Raw genomic sequence first — 22,682 nt, 5'->3', positions numbered from 1 at the left:
TCTCACATAGTTATTTCCCCTTTTGTCCAGGTGGGAGAGGGCAGTGGGGAGGGAGCCTCTTGTCCAGGTGGGAGAGGGCAGTGGGGAGGGAGCCTCTTGTCCAGGTGGGAGAGGGTAGTGGGGAGGGAGCCTCTTGTCCAGGTGGGAGAGGGCAGTGGGAAGGGAGCCTCTTGTCCAGGTGGGGGAGGGCAGTGGGGAGCCTCTTGTCCAGGTGGGAGAGTGCAGTGGGGAGCCTCTTGTCCAGGTGGGAGAGGGCAGTGGGGGAGCCTCTTGTCCAGGTGGGAGAGGGCAGTGGGGAGGGAGCCTCTTGTCCTGGTGGGAGAGGGCAGTGGGGAGCGAGCCTCTTGTCCAGGTGGGAGAGGGCAGTGGGGAGGGAGCCTCTTGTCCTGGTGGGAGAGGGCAGTGGGGAGCGAGCCTCTTGTCCAGGTGGGAGAGGGCAGTGGGGAGCCTCTTGTCCAGGTGGGAGAGGGCAGTGGGGGAGCCTCTTGTCCAGGTGGGAGAGGGCAGTGGGGAGCCTCTTGTCCAGGTGGGAGAGGGCAGTGGGGGAGCCTCTTGTCCAGGTGAGAGAGGGCAGTGGGGATCCTCTTGTCCAGGTGGGAGAGGGCAGTGGGGAGTGGGGAGGGAGCCTCTTGTCCAGGTGGGAGAGGGTAGTGGGGAGGGAGCCTCTTGTCCAGGTGGGAGAGGGCAGTGGGGAGCCTCTTGTCCAGGTGGGAGAGGGCAGTGGGGAGCCTCTTGTCCAGGTGGGAGAGGGCAGTGGGGAGCCTCTTGTCCAGGTGGGAGAGGGCAGTGGGAAGGGAGCCTCTTGTCCAGGTGGGGGAGGGCAGTGGGGAGCCTCTTGTCCAGGTGGGAGAGTGCAGTGGGGAGCCTCTTGTCCAGGTGGGAGAGGGCAGTGGGGGAGCCTCTTGTCCAGGTGGGAGAGGGCAGTGAGGAGGGAGCCTCTTGTCCAGGTGGGAGAGGGCAGTGGGGAGCCTCTTCTCCAGGTGGGAGAGGGCAGTGGGGAGCCTCTTGTCCAGGTGGGAGCCTCTAAAACACCTGTCCAAGGGTTAAGGGTTGTCTCTCCGATAGCTAGGGTGGGGGGTGGGGGGGGGGGGACTAAACACCTGTCCAAGGGTTAAGGGTTGTCTCTCTGATAGCTAGGGAGGGGCTTTGGTGGTGCTGTGGACTAAAACACCTGGTTACGGGTTCAGGGTTGTCTGCTCACGGTACATTTCTTAGATAAGATCCCCTCAGAGGTTCCTGATAACAGCTCTTTCCTCCTAGTCTTCGCCTGATAACAGCTCTAATACTGGAGTCTGACTGGAGGTCACACGTTATGCAATGTGACAGGATAGTCACATCGCCCTCCAGGACATCTACAGCACCTGGTGTCACAGGAAGGCCAACAAGATCACCAGGGCCTCAGCCACCCGAGCCACGCCCTGTTCAGCCCGCTACCTTCCAGATCACTGAGGGCCCGAGCCACGCCCTGTTCAGCCTGCTACCTTCCAGGTCACCGAGGACCTCAGCTACCCGAGCCACGCCCTGTTCAGCCTGCTACCTTCCAGATCACCGAGGACCTCAGCCACCCGAGCCACGCCCTGTTCAGCCTGCTACCTTCCAGAAGATCATCAAGGACCTCAGCCACCCGAGCCACGCCCTGTTCAGCCCGCCACCTTCCAGAAAATCACCAGGGACGTCAGCCTCCCGAGCCACGCCCTGTTCAGCCTGCTACCTTCCAGAAGATCACAGAGGACCTCAGCCACCCGAGCCACAGCCTGTTCAGCCTGCTACCTTCCAGATCACTGAGGGCCCGAACCACGCCCTGTTCAGCCCGCTACATTCCAGAAGATCACCAGGGACGTCAGCCACCCGAGCCTCAGCCTGTTCAGCCCGCTACCTTCCAGATCACTGAGGGCCCGAGCCTCAGCCTGTTCAGCCAGCTACCTTCCAGAAGGCGAGGTCAGTACATGTGCATCAAAGCTGGGACCGAGAGAAGCTGAGAAGCTGTTTTTCAGTGTATCTCCAGGCCATCAGACTGTTAACTAGCCATCCCTAGCCGGCCTCCACCAAGTACCCTGCCCTGAACTTAGTCACTGTTACTAGCCGGCTACCACCCAGTACCCTGTCCTGAACTTTAGTCACTGTTACTAGCCGGCTACCACCCAGTACCCTGTCCTGAACTTTAGTCACTGTTACTAGCCGGCCTCCACCCAGTACCCTGTCCTGAACTTTAGTCACTGTTACTAGCCGGCTACCACCCAGTACCCTGTCCTGAACTATAGTCACTGTTACTAGCCTCCACCCAGTACCCTGTCCTGAACTTTAGTCACTGTTACTAGCCTCCACCCAGTACCCTGCCCTGCACTTTAGTCACTGTTACTAGCCTCCACCCAGTACCCTGTCCTGAACTTTAGTCACTGTTACTAGCCGGCTACCACCCAGTACCCTGTCCTGAACTTTAGTCACTGTTACTAGCCGGCCTCCACCCAGTACCCTGTCCTGAACTTTAGTCACTGTTACTAGCCGGCTACCACCCAGTACCCTGTCCTGAACTATAGTCACTGTTACTAGCCTCCACCCAGTACCCTGTCCTGAACTTTAGTCACTGTTACTAGCCTCCACCCAGTACCCTGCCCTGCACTTTAGTCACTGTTACTAGCCTCCACCCAGTACCCTGTCCTGAACTATAGTCACTGTTACTAGCCGGCCTCCACCCAGTACCCTGCCCTGAACCTTAGTGACTGTTACTAGCCTCCACCCAGTACCCTGCCCTGAACTTTAGTCACTGTTACTAGCCTCCACCCAGTACCCTGCCCTGAACTTTAGTCACTGTTACTAGCCTCCACCCAGTACCCTGCCCTGAACTTTAGTCACTGTTACTAGCCGGCCTCCACCCAGTACCCTGCCATGAACTTTAGTCACTGTTACTAGCCAGCTACCACCCAGTACCCTGCCCTGAACTATAGTCACTGTTACTAGCCTCCACCCAGTACCCTGCCCTGAACTATAGTCACTGTTACTAGCCTCCACCCAGTACCCTGCCCTGAACTATAGTCACTGTTACTAGCCTCCACCCAGTACCCTGTCCTGAACTTTAGTCACTGTTACTAGCCTCCACCCAGTACCCTGTCCTGAACTTTAGTCACTGTTACTAGCCTCCACCCAGTACCCTGCCATGAACTTTAGTCACTGTTACTAGCCAGCTACCACCCAGTACCCTGTCCTGAACTTTAGTCACTGTTACTAGCCGGCTACCACCCAGTACCCTGCCCTGCACTTTAGTCACTGTTACTAGCCTCCACCCAGTACCCTGTCCTGAACTTTAGTCACTGTTACTAGCCAGCTACCACCCAGTACCCTGTCCTGAACTTTAGTCACTGTTACTAGCCGGCTACCACCCAGTACCCTGTCCTGAACTTTAGTCACTGTTACTAGCCGGCTACCACCCAGTACCCTGCCCTGAACTTTAGTCACTGTTACTAGCCTCCACCCAGTACCCTGCCCTGAACTATAGTCACTGTTACTAGCCGGCTACCACCCAGTACCCTGCCCTGAACTATAGTCACTGTTACTAGCCTCCACCCAGTACCCTGCCCTGAACTATAGTCACTGTTACTAGCCGGCTACCACCCAGTACCCTGCCCTGAACTATAGTCACTGTTACTAGCCTCCACCCAGTACCCTGTCCTGAACTATAGTCACTGTTACTAGCCTCCACCCAGTACCCTGTCCTGAACTATAGTCACTGTTACTAGCCTCCACCCAGTACCCTGTCCTGAACTATAGTCACTGTTACTAGCCTCCACCCAGTACCCTGCCCTGAACTATAGTCACTGTTACTAGCCTCCACCCAGTACCTTGCCCTGAACTATAGTCACTGTTACTAGCCGGCTACCACCCAGTACCCTGCCCTGAAATATAGTCACTGTTACTAGCCTCCACCCAGTACCCTGCCCTGAACTATAGTCACTGTTACTAGCCGGCTACCACCCAGTACCCTGCCCTGAACTATAGTCACTGTTACTAGCCGGCTACCACCCAGTACCCTGCCCTGAACTATAGTCACTGTTACTAGCCTCCACCCAGTACCCTGTCCTGAACTATAGTCACTGTTACTAGCCTCCACCCAGTACCCTGTCCTGAACTATAGTCACTGTTACTAGCCTCCACCCAGTACCCTGCCCTGAACTATAGTCACTGTTACTAGCCTCCACTCAGTACCCTGTCCTGAACTATAGTCACTGTTACTAGCCTCCACCCAGTACCCTGCCCTGAACTATAGTCACTGTTACTAGCCTCCACCCAGTACCCTGCCATGAACTTTAGTCACTGTTACTAGCCTCCACCCAGTACCCTGCCCTGAACTATAGTCACTGTTACTAGCCTCCACCCAGTACCCTGCCCTGAACTATAGTCACTGTTACTAGCCTCCACCCAGTACCCTGTCCTGAACTATAGTCACTGTTACTAGCCGGCCTCCACCCAGTACCCTGTCCTGAACTATAGTCACTGTTACTAGCCTCCACCCAGTACCCTGCCCTGAACTATAGTCACTGTTACTAGCCTCCACCCAGTACCCTGTCCTGAACTATAGTCACTGTTACTAGCCTCCACCCAGTACCCTGCCCTGAACTATAGTCACTGTTACTAGCCTCCACCCAGTACCCTGTCCTGAACTATAGTCACTGTTACTAGCCTCCACCCAGTACCCTGCCCTGAACTATAGTCACTGTTACTAGCCTCCACCCAGTACCCTGCCCTGAACTATAGTCACTGTTACTAGCCTCCACCCAGTACCCTGTCCTGAACTATAGTCACTGTTACTAGCCTCCACCCAGTACCCTGCCCTGAACATTAGTCACTGTTACTAGCCAGCTACCACCCAGTACCCTGTCCTGAACTATAGTCACTGTTACTAGCCAGCTACCACCCAGTACCCTGTCCTGAACTTTAGTCACTGTTACTAGCCTCCACCCAGTTCCCTGTCCTGAACTTTAGTCACTGTTACTAGCCTCCACCCAGTACCCTGCCCTGAACATTAGTCACTGTTACTAGCCAGCCTCCACCCAGTACCCTGCCCTGAACTATAGTCACTGTTACTAGCCAGCTACCACCCAGTACCCTGTCCTGAACTATAGTCACTGTTACTAGCCTCCACCCAGTACCCTGTCCTGAACTATAGTCACTGTTACTAGCCTCCACCCAGTACCCTGTCCTGAACTATACAGACTTCTGCATTATGTACATATAGTCACTGAACACTGGTCACTTTAATGATGTTTACGTACTGTTTTACCCACTTCATATGTATATACTGTATTCTATATAACTACTGCTGTCTACTTCATATGTATATACTGTATTCTATACAACTACTGCTGTCTACTTCATATGTATATACTGTATTCTATATAACTACTGCTGTCCACTTCATATGTATATACTGTATTCTATATAACTACTGCTGTCTACTTCATATGTATATACTGTATTCTATATAACTACTGCTGTCCACTTCATATGTATATACTGTATTCTATACAACTACTGCTGTCTACTTCATATGTATATACTGTATTCTATATAACTACTGCTGTCCACTTCATATACATATACTGTATTCTATATAACTACTGCTGTCTACTTCATATGCATATACTGTATTCTATATAACTACTGCTGTCCACTTCACACACTACCAGCCTAAAGTCTGGACACACCTACTCATTCAAGGGTTTTTATTTGTACTATTTTCTACATTGTAGAATAATAGTGAAGACATCAACTATTTTTCATTTTATTGTTTTTCACCTTTATATTTAACCAGGTAGGCCAGTTGAGAACACGTTCTCATTTACAACTGCGACCTGGTCAAGATAAAGCAAAGCAGTTCGACACAAACAACAACACAGAGTTACACATGGAATAAACAAAACATACAGTCAATAATACAGTAGAACAAAAGAAAACAAAAAGTCTATATACAGTGAGTGCAAATGAGGTGAGATAAGGGAGGTAAGGCAATAAATAGGCCATGGTGGCGAAGTAATTACATTATAGCAATTAAACACTGGAATGGTAGATGTGCAGAAGATGAATGTGCAAGTAGAGATAGTGGGGTGCAAAGGAGCAAGAGAAATAAATAAATACAGTATGGGGATGAGGTAGTTGGGTGGGCTGTTTACAGATGGGCTATGTACAGGTGCAGTGATCTGTGAGCTGCTCTGACAGCTGGTGCTTAAAGTTAGTGAGGGAGATATAACTATGAAATAACACCTATGGATTGATGTAGTAACCCCCAAAATAATATTTAATATTTGAGACTCTACAAATAGCCACCCTTTGCCTTGGTGACTGCTTTGTACACTGTGGCGGATGAATCAGAATTAGTTGGGTAACATAGATAATTAAGATGTTTTATTTGCATAATATGCTTATGTGAGATACTTGTCATATGTGAATGTATCTGTTAAACCATGTGAAGGGATGGCGTGATTAATGGGGAACCAATTACTTGTCTCCACAATGTCTGGGCGCATGTCACTCCCTCCTTTGGCATTGTGGGAAGGTGTATGGCAGTGTCTGGAACCATTGTATGTCCTCTCTGATGTTGCACTTATCCTGGGATAGTGTATGACCTAGAGGCTCACTCCCCTCAGTGAGCTTGTCCAGGAGTGGAGTCAAGAGGGGGTTTTACTTGAGATGGGAGTATCTAGAGCTAATGGTTCTGTTCTATACCGTACCAGGGAGAGACGGATCCAGTTTGGAGTAGGAGGACCAGACACTGGTCTGTTCTATACCGTACCAGGGAGAGACGGATCCAGTTTGGAGTAGGAGGACCAGACACTGGTCTATACAATGAACACTGTTGATACAGCAGTTGCTGTCTGCTTTGTTTTATAGATATATTTCATACAGAACTTAACCTTGTGACCCATTTTATGTATCTGTGGTTCGTCATGTACGTTGAGAGGGGTGTATCTTGGCTATAAAAGATCTTTGTACTTTTGTGTAATCACTTTTTCAATGGTTCATTAGAGATAGCGCATCATTGAAAGTCAAAAGGGCTTTTGCAAAAAGCTCTTAATTATTAAAGATGTAGTTATAAGTATAACTCTGACTGGTGTGTGAAGTTTGTAACTCTCCTCATTTGGTAATGCAGAAATTAGCCACCACAACACTCTTGGCATTCTCTCAACCAGCTTCATGAGGTAGTCACCTGGAATGCATTTGAATTAACTGGTGTGCCTTATTAAAAGTTAAATTGTGGAATTTCTTTCCTTAATGCGTGTGAGCAGTTGTGTTGTGACAAGGTAGGGGATGTACAGAAGATGGTCTTTTACCAAATATGGGTAAGTCCATATTATGGCAAGAACAGCTCAAATAAGCAAAGAGGAATGACAGTCCATCATTACTTTAAGACATGAAGGTCAGTCAATACGGAACATTTCAAGATAGTTTGAACGTTTCTTCAAGTGCCGTCGCAAAAACCATCAAGCGCTATGATGAAACTGGCTCTCATGAGGACCGCCACAGGAAAGGAAGACCCAGAGTTCCCTCTGCTGCAGAGGATAAGTTCAGTAGAGTTACCAGCAAGTCTAAACACACCATTATATACTGTTTATACACATACGCACTATATACTGTCTATACACACCATTATATACTGTCTATACACATCATTATATACTATACATACTGTCTATACACACCATTATATACTGTCTGTACACACCATTATATACTGTCTATACACACCATTATATACTGTCTATACACATCATTATATACTATACATACTGTCTATACACACCATTATATACTGTCTGTACACACCATTATATACTGTCTATACACACCATTATATACTGTCTATACACACCACTATATACTGTCTGTGCACACCATTATATACTGTCTGTACACACCATTATATACTGTCTGTACACACCATTATATACTGTCTATACACACCATTATATACTGTCTGCACACCATTATATACTGTCTGTACACACCATTATATACTGTACACACCATTATATACCGTCTATACACACCATTATATACTGTCTATACACACCATTATATACTGTCTATACACACCATTATATACTGTACACACCGTTATATACTGTCTATACACACCATTACATACTGTCTGCACACACCATTATATACTGTCTGTACACACCATTATGTACTGTCTGTACACACCATTATATACTGTCTATACACACCATTATATACTGTACACACCATTATATACTGTCTATATAACCATTATATACTGTCTATACACACCATTATATACTGTCTGTACACACCATTATGTACTGTCTATACACACCATTATATACTGTCTATACACACCATTATATACTGTCTGTACACACCACTATATACTGTCTATACACACCATTATATACTGTCTGTACACACCATTATATACTGTCTGTACACACCATTATATACTGTCTATACACACCATTATATACTGTACACACCATTATATACTGTCTATATAACCATTATATACTGTCTATACACACCATTATATACTGTCTGTACACACCATTATGTACTGTCTATACACACCATTATATACTGTCTATACACACCATTATATACTGTCTGTACACACCACTATATACTGTCTATACACACCATTATATACTGTCTGTACACACCACTATATACTGTCTATACACACCATTATATACTGTCTATACACACCATTATATACTGTCTATACACACCATTATATACTGTACATTGATTGAAGTGTATAAATGCAGTATCATCTTCGACTGATACTTCTGGATTTGGTCGCCAATTAAAACTGGATTGGAAATCACAGGTTTTCCTCCGTTGTAGCAACAGGAAATGCCTCCTATCTGGGACAAAACTGATAAATCCTTCAGTTCTCCCGTCTTTGTCTGGATATGACAGACGATCTGTCTTCTCTAAGGAGGGCCAAGCACTGAATATCCACAACAAGATATTCTGTTACAGTCAGAGAAGCTTTTTCAAACTGTCCTTCAGTTGACCAGCTGGACTGCTTGTTTTGATGGTGCTTGTTTTGTCTGTAGGACATTGAACATTGATATGTAAAGGAGGATGGATGGATGGACGGATCAACAGAAAGATCTGGTATCCTGCAAGGAGAAGTAAGCAAGCAGTAGTTTTGGTAAGTGATATGTTTACTGTCGTGCTGTTTGTTTGTGTGTGTGTGTGTGTGTGTGTGTGTGTGTGTGTGTGTGTGTGTGTATGTGTGTGTGTGTGTGTGTGTGTGTGTGTGTGTGTGTGTGTGTGTGTGTGTGTGTGTGTGTGTGTGTGTGTGTGTGTGTGTGTGTGTGTGTGTGTGTGTATTTAGTTTAACGCTCACCAGCGGATGGACCAATCCAGTCGCTTCCTGTTAGTAGCTGGCTTAGACAGTAGTTAGCCTGTAATAAATAATGCCTCTAACATTCATTTGACAGCTGCAAACCCAGTTAACAACAAACGTTCCCACACCTTTAGAGAACATTCCCTTAATGTTCCCTTAAACATTCCCTTAATGAGTCTCATTAGGTCATTATATTACGTTTTCGTAGGACTGTTTCCAAGAGACCGTTCCCTTAATGTCAAATAGAACTTTCCCAGAATGTGGTTACCGTGTTCTCAGAACTAAAGATATTAATGTCCTAGACATGTTTAAATGGGAACGCTGCAAGAACCTTCCTGTTCTGTGGGTTAGGAGACTCTCCCATCACCGTCCCACCAAACATACACAGAACATGGCTGCCGTGTTCTCAGAACATATCGATGTTCTAGACCAGGGGTTCTTAAACTTTCTCAGCCTGGAACCCAAATGAGAAATTCTCTGTTTTCCTGGGACCCAAGCTTAGGAACATCTGCAACTATACGTAAATATATATATATATATATTTTTGCTAATTTAGCAGACGCTCTTATCCAGAGCGATTTACAGTAGTGAATGCATACATTTCATACATTTTTTTCCCCGTACTGGTCCCCCGTGGGAATCGAACCCACAACCCTGGCGTTGCAAACACCATGCTCTACCAACTGAGCCACACGGGAAATATTGGTACATTTCATTGCCCTTATGCCTAAAGCAAATGCAATATAGACAAAAACAAATAAACAATGAAATGAAATAGCCATTTAAATGGCTATTCATGTTTATTTTCCCCCCATTTAACTTTTCTGAACAGTTCATTCTGGACTGGAACAAACATATTGATCAGACAGATGCATAACAGCACACAGGCTTTTGATAGTTCAACACTAAGTAACGGTAGAGGTTAAAAATGATCAGGACGACTGTACATCTTACTGTAGAAAATACTGTTGAAGGAAGGTCTAGTTTGGAGCTTTAAAAGAGAAGTCATCGTTTTCATTCTGAACTGGAATAAACGGATTTATTCCAGGCTGTATCCAATCCGGCTGTGATTGGGAGTTCCATAGGGCGGCGCACAATTATCCCAGCGTCGTCCGGGTTTGGACGGGGGAGGACGTCGTTGTAAATAAGAATTTCTTCTTAACTGACTTGACCAGTTAAATGAAGGTTACATTTTAAATAAATATTTAAAAAATATTTAATATAAATATTTTTAAAAAACAATCACATGGATGTAGACAAGAAAACACACATTTTTACAGACGCTCTTATCCAGAGCAACATTTAATTTCATGCATTTTTTTATTTTTTTTTGTACTGGCCCTCCGTGGGAATCGAACCCACAACCATGGCATTGCACACACCATGCTGGCGTTGCAAACACCATGCTCTACCAACTGAGCCACAGGGAAGCCACATTGTCCTAATGAGAGGTGTGTGGCTGGTTGAAGGTTTCAACAATTACAGCATGTCTATTCTGGGAACAGTTTTTGACAGTGCGACACTGATGTCATGCTCAGCATTGAGACTGTTTCTGTACTTTAAAAAAAAAGTAATCCAGAGTTGAGAACCCTGACTGATATGGACATGTGGTGCCAAACTACACCAGAACATCTACTGCTTTCTCAGTCAGGCAGGAGACCACTTCCTGTTGTAGATGAACAACCCAGAACTGTGTGAGTGGGTTCTCAGTCAGGCAGGAGACCACTTCCTGTTGTAGATGAACAACCCAGAACTGTGTGAGTGGGTTCTCAGTCAGGCAGGAGACCACTTCCTGTTGTAGATGAACAACCCAGAACTGTGTGAGTGGGTTCTCAGTCAGGCAGGAGACCACTTCCTGTTGTAGATGACCAACCCAGAACTGTGTGAGTGGGTTCTCAGTCAGGCAGGAGACCACTTCCTGTTGTAGATGACCACTTCCTGTTGTAGATGATCAACCCAGAACTGTGTGAGTGGGTTCTCAGTCAGGCAGGAGACCACTTCCTGTTGTAGATGAACAACCCAGAACTGTGTGAGTGGGTTCTCAGTCAGGCAGGAGACCACTTCCTGTTGTAGATGACCACTTCCTGTTGTAGATGATCAACCCAGAACTGTGTGAGTGGGTTCTCAGTCAGGCAGGAGACCACTTCCTGTTGTAGATGAACAACCCAGAACTGTGTGAGTGGGTTCTCAGTCAGGCAGGAGACCACTTCCTGTTGTAGATGAACAACCCAGAACTGTGTGAGTGGGTTCTCAGTCAGGCAGGAGACCACTTCCTGTTGTAGATGACCAACCCAGAACTGTGTGAGTGGGTTCTCAGTCAGGCAGGAGACCACTTCCTGTTGTAGATGACCACTTCCTGTTGTAGATGATCAACCCAGAACTGTGTGAGTGGGTTCTCAGTCAGGCAGGAGACCACTTCCTGTTGTAGATGAACAACCCAGAACTGTGTGAGTGGGTTCTCAGTCAGGCAGGAGACCACTTCCTGTTGTAGATGAACAACCCAGAAGTTGGAGTTTGCCAAAAGGCACCTAAAGACTCTCAGAACATGAGAAACAAGATTCTCTGGTCTGATGAAACCAAGATTGAACTCTTTGGCCTGAATGCCAAGCGTCACGTCTGGAGGAAACCTGGCACCATCCCTACGGTGAAGCATGGTGGTGGCAGCATCATGCTGTGGGGATGTTTTTCAGCGGCAGGGACTGGGAGACTAGTCAGGATCGAGGAAAAGATGAACGGAGCAAAGTACAGAGAGATCCTTGATGAAAACCTGCTCCAGAGCGCTCAGGACCTCAGACTGGGGCGAAGGTTCACCTTCCAACAGGACAACGACCCTAAGCACACAGCCAAGACAATGCAGGAGTGGCTTCGGGACAAGTCTCTGAATTGACTTGGGTGGCCCAGTAAGAGCCCAGACTTGAATCCGATCGAACATCTCTGGAGAGACCTAAAAATAGTTGTGCAGCGACGCTCCCCATCCAACCTGATAGAGCTTGAGAGGATCTGCAGAGAAGAATGGGAGAAACTCCCCAAATACAGGTGTTCCAAGCTTGTAGCATCAAACCCAAGAAGACTTGAGGCTGTAATCGCTGCCAAAGCTGCTTCAACAAAGTACTGAGTAAAGGGTCTGAATACTTATGTAAATAGTTTTTCATTTGTAATAAATTTGCAAAAAATCTAAAAACCTATTTTTTGCTTTGTCATTATGGGGTATTGTTTGTAGATTGATAAGGGGAAAAAACGATTGAATCAATTTTAGAATAAGGCTGTAACGTAACAAAATGTGGAAAAAGTAAAAGCGCCTGAATACTTTCCGAAAGCACTGTATTTTTTATTTTCCAATTTACTAAAGTGATGACATCTTTAATCCACACAAAACGCGAAGGCGATTTCCACCAAGATAAAATTAACTTTCTTGCCAACAAACAAAAATAGGCTACAAAGTCTAATAATAGCTAATAGTTTAGCTAAGAGCTTAACATCCACATAGCTAATAGTTCAGCTAAGCGCTTAACATCCACATAGCTAATAGTTTAGCTAAGATCTTAACATCCACGTAGCTAATAGTTTAGCTAAGAGCTTAACATCCACATAGCTAATAGTTTAGCTAAGAGCTTAACATCCACATAGCTAATAGTTTAGCTAAGAGCTTAACATCTACATAGCTAATAATTTAGCTAACAGCTTAACATCCACATAGCTAATAGTTTAGATAAGAGCTTAACATCCACATAGCTAATAGTTTAGCTAAGAGCTTAACATCCACAAAGCTAATAGTTTAGCTAACAGCTTAACATCCACATAGCTAATAGTTTAGCTAAGAGCTAAACGTCCACATAGCTAATAGTTTAGCTAACAGCTTAACATCCACATAGCTAATAGTTTAGCCAAGAGCTTAACGTCCACATAGCTAATAGTTTAGCTAAGAGCTAAACGTCCACATAGCTAATGGTGACCTGGAATCAGTGAAACCATACTCCATTTGGCCTGTTGACCTGGAATCAGTGAAACCATACTCCATTTGGCTTGTTGACCTGGAATCCTATTCAGCTGTAAGGAGAGTTGATCCTTGTACACATTTGGGGATGGTGAGGTTGAGAAAATAGTCTAAATATAACATTTGAATGGTCTGTTTTTTTGGTGAGTAACTTCTTTAAAAATTCTTAGGGATAGCCCCCTTTTTTTCAATTTTCGCCTAAAATGACATACCCAAATCTAATTGCCTGTAGCTCAGCTCCTGAAGCAAGGATATGCATATTCTTGGTACCATTTCAAAGGAAACACTTTGAAGTTTGTGAAAATATGAATTGAATGTAGGAGAATATAACACAATAGATCTGGTAGGAGAAAATACAAAGAAAAAACAACCATTTTTTTTCTACCACCATCTTTGAAATGCATCAGAAAGCTCCCAGTTCTAGCCACCACTATGGTTGTAATTCCAAGATGGCAGCAGTGTATGTGCAAAGTTTCAGACGGCTAACTGATCGTAGACTACAGGAAAAGGCGGTCCGAACAAGCCCCCATTAACATCGATGGGGCTGTAGTGGAGCGGGTCGAGAGTTTCAAGTTCCTTGGTGTCCACATCAGCAACGAACTATCATGGTCCAAACATACTAAGACAGTCGTGAAGAGGGCACGACAAAACATTTTTTTCCCTCAGGAGACTGAAAAGATTTGGCATGGGTCCCCAGATCCTCAAAAGGTTCTACAGCTGCACCATCGAGAGCATCCTGACCAGTTGCATCACCGCCTGGTATGGCAACTGCTCGGCATCTGACCGTAAGGCGCTACAGAGGGTAGTGTGAACGGCCCATTACATCACTGAGTGAACTACATGACATTTCGTGTGAAGTCACCCAGGTACATTTGGGCAAATCATAAAGGAGACATTTGCTTTCATATTACATTTCTCTGCAAGAATATCATCAAATCTGTATACTTGGACTTTGATTTAGCTTTTCCAGTATTAGTAGCCATATTATAAGCTCAACATTTGCAAAACAACCAGTTTTCATAACTTTATAACTCTGAATATCCTTATAATTTCTGTCCAAAAGGAAAAGGCATGTTGTCGTACAAGGTTAGTAGCTCCATTTTGCGACAGATACAGGGTTTACGGTTACTCCCGTGAAGCCCAGCTCATTGGCTATCTAGCTAGCTTTGTTTGACACCGATTGGTGCTTATTTTACAAAGTTAGAGTCGATCAAGTAAAGACCGCCCGCGTCATCGGCGTGCCGTGAAGGTGTCCTATAGGATATACTACACCCCTAATGATATAGTGAAGTCTGGTTACGTTCTAGGATCTCTGAGGAATACATACGAACGTGATTTGACTGGTTGAAACAACGTTTAGGGTTAGATTTTCACAGATTCCTTTCTTTGCAAATTGAACGAGTGGAAATACAAAATCGATTGTGCATGCTATATGGACCTTTTTAGGATATGAAAAAGGATTTTATCTAACAGAACGACACTTCATGTTATCACTGTGACCCTTTGGATGATAAATCAGAGCAAATTTTCAGAATGTAAGGACACATTTCACTTTCAGAGGAGAATTTATAAAACCTATCGCGGTGAAAAAAGTGTTTTGTTAGGAGCTCTCCTCAAACAATAGCATGGCATTTATTCGCAGTAATAGCTACTGTAAATTGGACAGTGCAATTATATTAACCTCTCTGGCGCAGGTGGGACGAATTCGTCCCACCTACGTAACAGCCACTTGAATCCAGTGGCGCGATTTTTGAAACGTTTGAAATACTATTACTTCAATTTCTCAAACATATGACTATTTTACAGCTATTTAAAGACAAGACTCTCGTTAATCTAACCACACTGTCCGATTTCAAAAAGGCTTTACAACGAAAGCAAAACATTAGATTATGTCAGGAGAGTGCCCAGCCAGAAATAATCAGACACCCATTTTTCAAGCTAGCATATAATGTCACAAAAACCCAAACCACAGCTAAATGCAGCACTAACCTTTTATGATCTTCATCAGATGACACACCTAGGACATTATGTTATACAATACATGCATGTCTGTTCAATCAAGTTCATATTTATATCAAAAACCAGCTTTTTACATTAGCATGTGACGTTCAGAAAAAGCATACCCCCCGCAAACTTCCGGTGAATTTACTAAATTACTCACGATAAACGTTCACAAAAAGCATAACAATTATTTTAATAATTATAGATACAGAACTCCTCTATGCACTCGATATGTCCGATTTTAAAATAGCTTTTCGGATGAAGCACATTTTGCAATATTCTAAGTACATAGCCCAGCCATCACGGGCTAGCTATTTAGACACCCGGCAAGATTAGCCTTCACCAAAATCATATTTCCTATAAGAAAAATGGTCTTACCTTTCCTGTTCTTCGTCAGAATGCACTCCCAGGACTTCTACTTCAATAACAAATGTAGGTTTGGTCCCAAATAATCCATCGTTATGTTCCATCAGCGACGTTTTGTTCTTGCGTTCTAGACACTATCAGAATGCTAAATCACGGTCGTGCGCATGGCGCAGAACGTGACAAAAAAATTCTAAATATTCCATTACCGTACTTCGAAGCATGTCAACCGCTGTTTAAAATCAATTTTTATGCAATTTATCTCGTAGAAAAGCGATAATATTCCGACCGGGAATCTGCAATAAGCTAAACAGCCGAATGAAAATACTCCACGGGGGCGAATCGCGCACGCGCCTAGTTCTATTGTCACCTAATGGGACACTTGGAAAAGGCGATAATGTGTTTCAGCCTGAGGCTGCCTCGTCATCGTTCAGGTTTTTCCCGGGTTCTGAGAGCCTATTGGAGCCCTAGGAATTGTCACGTTACAGCTAAGATCCTTACTCTTCAATAAACAGAGGCAAGAAGAACGACTCCTTGTCAGACAGGCCACTTCCTGCATGAAACCTTCTCAGATTTTTGCCTGCCATAGGAGTTCTGTTATACTCACAGACACCATTCAAACAGTTTTAGAAACTTTAGGGTGTTTTCTATCCAAACCTGAACAATAATATGCATATTCTAGCTTCTGAGTTGGTGTAGGAGGCAGTTAAAAATGGGCACATCTTTTTTCCAAAATTCTCAATACTGCCCCCTAGCCCCAACAGGTTTTAACAAGAATTTAAGCTTTCAGCCGATATAAGACACTTCTATGTACCGACGTTTGTTGTTTCTCTAAAATCTGTGATCTTGACACAAGGCGCTGCGTGATTTACAACTGTGCCGTTGACGAGGCGCCTATCCCAGAATGCCTCCTGGCACTCTGGTGTCCACCGGAAATGAGCATGCTTCTTTTGTAAGCTCATGAAGGTGTTTAGCTACAGCAGCGAAATACAAATCTATTAGGCTGGGGCCATTCATGAACTTTCCGAATTTTCTGGGAATCTGTGGGGATGCCGTGTTTGGAAACGATGTGTCCAATGTAGGCCACATGTCAGCGGAAGAGACAGCACTTGGAGGGTTTCAATTTCAGGTTGGCTTGGCGTAGCCGATCGAACGCGGGAGATGAAACATGATGTCATCTAGATATACTAGGCAGGTCCCCCCATTGCATTCTGGCCAGGACGTTGTCCATTAGACGTTGAAACGTCGCTTGTGCGTTGCAGAGCCCAAAAGGCATCACATTCCCCTCAGAGGTCCTTGCTGCTGCAGAAAGCGGCCGCCTTACAGGCCCTGGGAGTCCAAAGTGCTAAACCATTTGGCCGTCGACAGGGTATCTGGAGTGTCTTGGATATGAGGAAGTGGATATGCATCCTTAACAGTAGGCTCATTTAGTGCCCTGTAGTCCACACATAGACGGTATGTCTGGTCCTCCAGCCCTGTAGTCCACACATAGACGGTATGTCTGGTCCTCCAGCCCTGTAGTCCACACATAGACGGTATGTCTGGTCCTCCAGCCCTGTAGTCCACACATAGACGGTATGTCTGGTCCTGGAGCCCTGTAGTCCACACATAGACGGTATGTCTGGTCCTGGAGCCCTGTAGTCCACACATGGACGGTATGTCTGGTCCTCCAGCCCTGTAGTCCACACATAGACGGTATGTCTGGTCCTGGAGCCCTGTAGTCCACACATAGACGGTATGTCTGGTCCTCCAGCCCTGTAGTCCACACATAGACGGTATGTCTGGTCCTCCAGCCCTGTAGTCCACACATAGACGGTATGTCTGGTCCTCCAGCCCTGTAGTCCACACATAGACGGTATGTCTGGTCCTCCAGCCCTGTAGTCCACACATAGACGGTATGTCTGGTCCTCCAGCCCTGTAGTCCACACATAGACGGTATGTCTGGTCCTCCAGCCCTGTAGTCCCCACATAGACGGTATGTCTGGTCCTTTTTGCCTACCATGACTATTGGTGAAACCCAGCTGCCGTGGCTTGGAGAGGCTACTCTAGTTTCAAGACTTTGCTGGTCGGCATTGAGCTGCTTTTTAAATGTCATCCGCCGTGATTGCTGCTTCGCAGGTGGCCCAGGCAACACGCAGGTGGCCCAGGCAACACGCAGGCGGCCCAAGCAACACGCAGGCATCCCAGGCAACACGCAGGTGGTCCAGGCAACACGCAGGTGGCCTAGGCAACACGCAGGTGGTCCAGGCAACACGCAGGTAGTCCAGGCAACACAGGCATCCCAGGCAACACGCAGGTGGTCCAGGCAACACGCAGGTGGCCTAGGCAACACGCAGGTGGTCCAGGCAACACGCAGGTGGCCCAGGCAACACGCAGGCGGCCCAGGCAACACGCAGGTGGCCCAGGCAACACGCAGGTGGCCCAGGCAACGTCTGAATATCATGCTGTACAAGACTAGTGCGACCAAGATCATTACAATTACTGTGAGATTCCTTCTGATTGGCTCGATAACATCATTACAGGTTACTGTGAGATTCCTTCTGATTGGCTCGATAACATCATTACAAGTTACTGTGAGATTCCTTCTGATTAGGGTGACTCCCCTAGCGGGTCGCAAACCCAGGAGTATGGTGACTACCCTTAGCGAGTCGCGAACCCAGAAGGAGGGTGACTCCCCTAGCAAGTCGCAAACCCAGGAGTAGGGTGACTACCCTTAGCGGGTCGCAAACCCAGGAGTAGGGTGATTCCCTTAGCGAGTCGCAAACCCAGGAGTAGGGTGATTCCCCTAGTGGGTCGCGAACCCAGGAGTAGGGTGACTCCCTTAGCGGGTCGCAAACCCAGGAGTAGGGTGACTCCCCTGGCGGGTCGCAAACCCAGGAGTAGGGTGACTCCCCTAGCGGGTCGCGAACCCAGGAGTAGGGTGACTCCCCTAGTGGGTCGCAAACCCAGGAGTAGGGTGACACTGACATGGTGGAGTAGCAGATCTGAATGCCGTGAACCAAGAGGCTGCGAGTTCAAATCCCGGCTGAGGACATGTTGAATTATAATTACTGTATAAATGAATATGCAGAATGTGTGTCAAATATATATCAGTTTTAAAACACTGTTAAAATCCCTGTGTGTGGGAGATTCCCTAACCTAAGAGCTGTGATTGGACCAGTGGTTCACCAATCAGGGCCTTGATGGGCTTGGCAGCAGTAACAAGGCATGCTGTGTAATAAAATACACAGAAATGTTCCTGGAACTGTCCCATGAAATGGATCTAGAACATTGATATCTTATGTTCTGAGAACATGGCACCATGTTCTGTGTATTTGTGATGTGACGTTGATGGAATATTCTTCTAACCCTCAGAAAACTGGGCACCGGAATGTTCTTGAAATGTTCTCATGAAACGTGTCTAGAACGTTAATGTTCTGGACCGACTACAAAAACCTGGAGTTTCCCCGCAACGCCAACCGCCTCAACTCCTGGCAAGCTAGATGGGCCCTGCTGTTACACGATTCAACTTCTCCCTCTCATACTGGCCGGGAACCAAGAATGTCAAGCCGGATACACTGTCTCTCCGTTATAGATCCACGACTATTACCCAAGAGCCCCGGGACCATCCTTCACACCTCATGTCAGGCTACACTGTCTCTCCGTTATAGAGCTACGGCTATTACCCAAGAGCCCCGGGACCATCCTTCCCACCTCATGTCAGGCTATTACCCAAGAGCCCCGGGACCATCCTTCACACCTCATGTCAGGCTATTACCCAAGAGCCCCGGGCCCATCCTTCACACCTCATGTCAGGCTATTACCCAAGAGCCCCGGGACCATCCTTCCCACCTCATGTCAGGCTATTACCCAAGAGCCCCGGGACCATCCTTCACACCTCATGTCAGGCTATTACCCAAGAGCCCCGGGACCATCCTTCACACCTCATGTCAGGCTATTACCCAAGAGCCCCGGGACCATCCTTCACACCTCATGTCAGGCTATTACCCAAGAGCCCCGGGACCATCCTTCCCACCTCATGTCAGGCTACGGCACTCAGTTGTAATAACATGCAGAATGTATTTCAAAGTGTGTCAAATATATATCAGTTTTAAAACACTGTTAAAATCCCTGTGTGTGGGAGATTCCCTAACCTAAGAGCTGTGATTGGTTCAGTGGTTCACCAATCAGGGCCTTGATGGGCTTGGCAGCAGTAACAAGGCATGCTGTGTAATAAAATACACAGAAATGTTCCTGGAACTGTCCCATGAAATGGATCTAGAACATTGATATCTTATGTTCTGAGAACATGGCACCATGTTCTGTGTATTTGTGATGTGACGTTGATGGAATATTCTCCTAACCCTCAGAAAACTGGGCACCGGAATGTTCTTGAAATGTTCTCATGAAACGTGTCTAGAACGTTAATGTTCTGGACCGACTACAAAAACCTGGAGTTTCCCCGCAACGCCAACCGCCTCAACTCCTGGCAAGCTAGATGGGCCCTGCTGTTACACGATTCAACTTCTCCCTCTCATACTGGCCGGGAACCAAGAATGTCAAGCCGGATACACTGTCTCTCCGTTATAGATCCACGACTATTACCCAAGAGCCCCGGGACCATCCTTCACACCTCATGTCAGGCTACACTGTCTCTCCGTTATAGAGCTACGGCTATTACCCAAGAGCCCCGGGACCATCCTTCCCACCTCATGTCAGGCTATTACCCAAGAGCCCCGGGACCATCCTTCACACCTCATGTCAGGCTATTACCCAAGAGCCCCGGGCCCATCCTTCACACCTCATGTCAGGCTATTACCCAAGAGCCCCGGGACCATCCTTCCCACCTCATGTCAGGCTGTTACCCAAGAGCCCCGGGACCATCCTTCACACCTCATGTCAGGCTATTACCCAAGAGCCCCGGGACCATCCTTCACACCTCATGTCAGGCTATTACCCAAGAGCCCCGGGACCATCCTTCACACCTCATGTCAGGCTATTACCCAAGAGCCCCGGGACCATCCTTCCCACCTCATGTCAGGCTACGGCACTCAGTTGTAATAACATGCAGAATGTATTTCAAAGTGTGTCAAATATATATCAGTTTTAAAACACTGTTAAAATCCCTGTGTGTGGGAGATTCCCTAACCTAAGAGCTGTGATTGGTTCAGTGGTTCACCAATCAGGGCCTTGATGGACTTGGCAGCAGTAACAAGGCATGCTGTGTAATAAAATACACAGAAATGTTCCTGGAACAGTCCCATGAAATGGATCTAGAACATTGATATCTTATGTTCTGAGAACATGATAAACATGTTCTGTGTATTTGTGATGTGACGTTGATGGAATATTCTCCTAACCCTCAGAAAACTGGGCACCGGAATGTTCTTGAAATGTTCTCATGGAATGTGTCTAGAACGTTAACGTTGTATATTCTTGACATTAATGGAATTCTCTCCTAACTTTAACACCAAAACATACTAAAAAAAGGTTCTTAGAAGGTTTTTGTTTTACATAAATAGAATGTACCTCTAATGGAAAACTGGACCCTGAAACGTTAGGGGGATCTACCGGTAACATTATGAAAACGTTCTCTCTCCATAGAATTGTTAGCTGGGTAGCTGCTCCACTCTGTTCTGTTGCGACATCATTTATGGGCCTGTTGATTAGGACCTATTCATTATTATTTCAATCACTGGCTGAGCTAAGAGATAGTGACTTATCTGACGTTCAGGGCCGGGGTTTAGCGATGTGTATAGAGTTACAGAGGATAGGAGAGGATGTGTGGCGTTGGGACTGAAAGACTGGCAGCTGAGTCTTAACGAAACGTCTCTCTGCCCCGTGCAAAATAACTCCTCCTCTCCCCTCTCCCCTCCTCCCCTCCTCCTCCTCCTCCTCCTCTCCCCTCCTCCTCCTCCTCTCCCCTCCTCCTCCTCCTCCTCCTCCTCCTCCTCCTCCTCTCCCCTCCCCCTCTCCCCCCTCCTCCCCTCCCCCTCTCCCCCTCCCCCTCTCCCCTCCTCCTCTCTCCTCCTCCTCCTCCTCCTCCTCCTCCCCTCCTCCTCCTCTCCCCCTCCCCCTCTCCCCTCCCCCTCTCCCCTCCTCCTCTCTCCAACGTAACACATCATAGACGGGGGCTTGTTCGTGTTCTGTGTGTCTCATTCAATGAGATGGGGAAGGAGACAAACACCATGGTTCATCTGTGAGTGGCTGTGTAACTCTCACTGTTTATTCATTCCGTACGACCCACTGGTTCTGATCTAATGGATTTAATATACAAAAATGTGTGTTTTTTGGACAAGAGGGAGAAGAAGAAAAAAAAATGAGTACTTTTTTGAATACTGTTGACATGAGTTAGATTGATGTAGGAAAGGAATGTGTTATTGTTGTTCACTTGGCATAGAGTCTTTTAATGCATTGCTCTTTGAACTCCATCCGAGATAATACTACCAGCTCAACAGAAACCTGTTGGGTCATTACTGATTCCCTGATGCACGTGAGGGTTATCTGCCAAGTAGCTGATTAGCCGTAGCCACGTCACTCAGCAAGTAGCATCAGCTGGGCTGCTACTTTTCATTCTACTCAATACTGAAGCCAGGGGTTATATACTGTACTAGTCTATCTGGTTAAATAGTGAAGCCAGGGGTTATATACTGTACTGTACTAGTCTATCTGGTTAAATAGTGAAGCCAGGGGTTATATACTGTACTAGTCTATCTGGTTAAATAGTGAAGCATGGGGTTATATACTGTACTAGTCTATCTGGTTAAATAGTGAAGCCAGGGGTTATATACTGTACTGTACTAGTCTATCTGGTTAAATAGTGAAGCCAGGGGTTATATACTGTACTAGTCTATCTGGTTAAATAGTGAAGCCAGGGGTTATATACTGTACTAGTCTATCTGGTTAAATAGTGAAGCCAGGGGTTATATACTGTACTGTACTAGTCTATCTGGTTAAATAGTGAAGCCAGGGGTTATA

Source organism: Salmo trutta, unplaced genomic scaffold (genome assembly GCF_901001165.1).
Source record: "Salmo trutta unplaced genomic scaffold, fSalTru1.1, whole genome shotgun sequence".
NCBI classification, from domain to species: Eukaryota; Metazoa; Chordata; class Actinopteri; order Salmoniformes; family Salmonidae; genus Salmo; species Salmo trutta.
Note: the sequence above shows the minus strand (reverse complement) of the source record.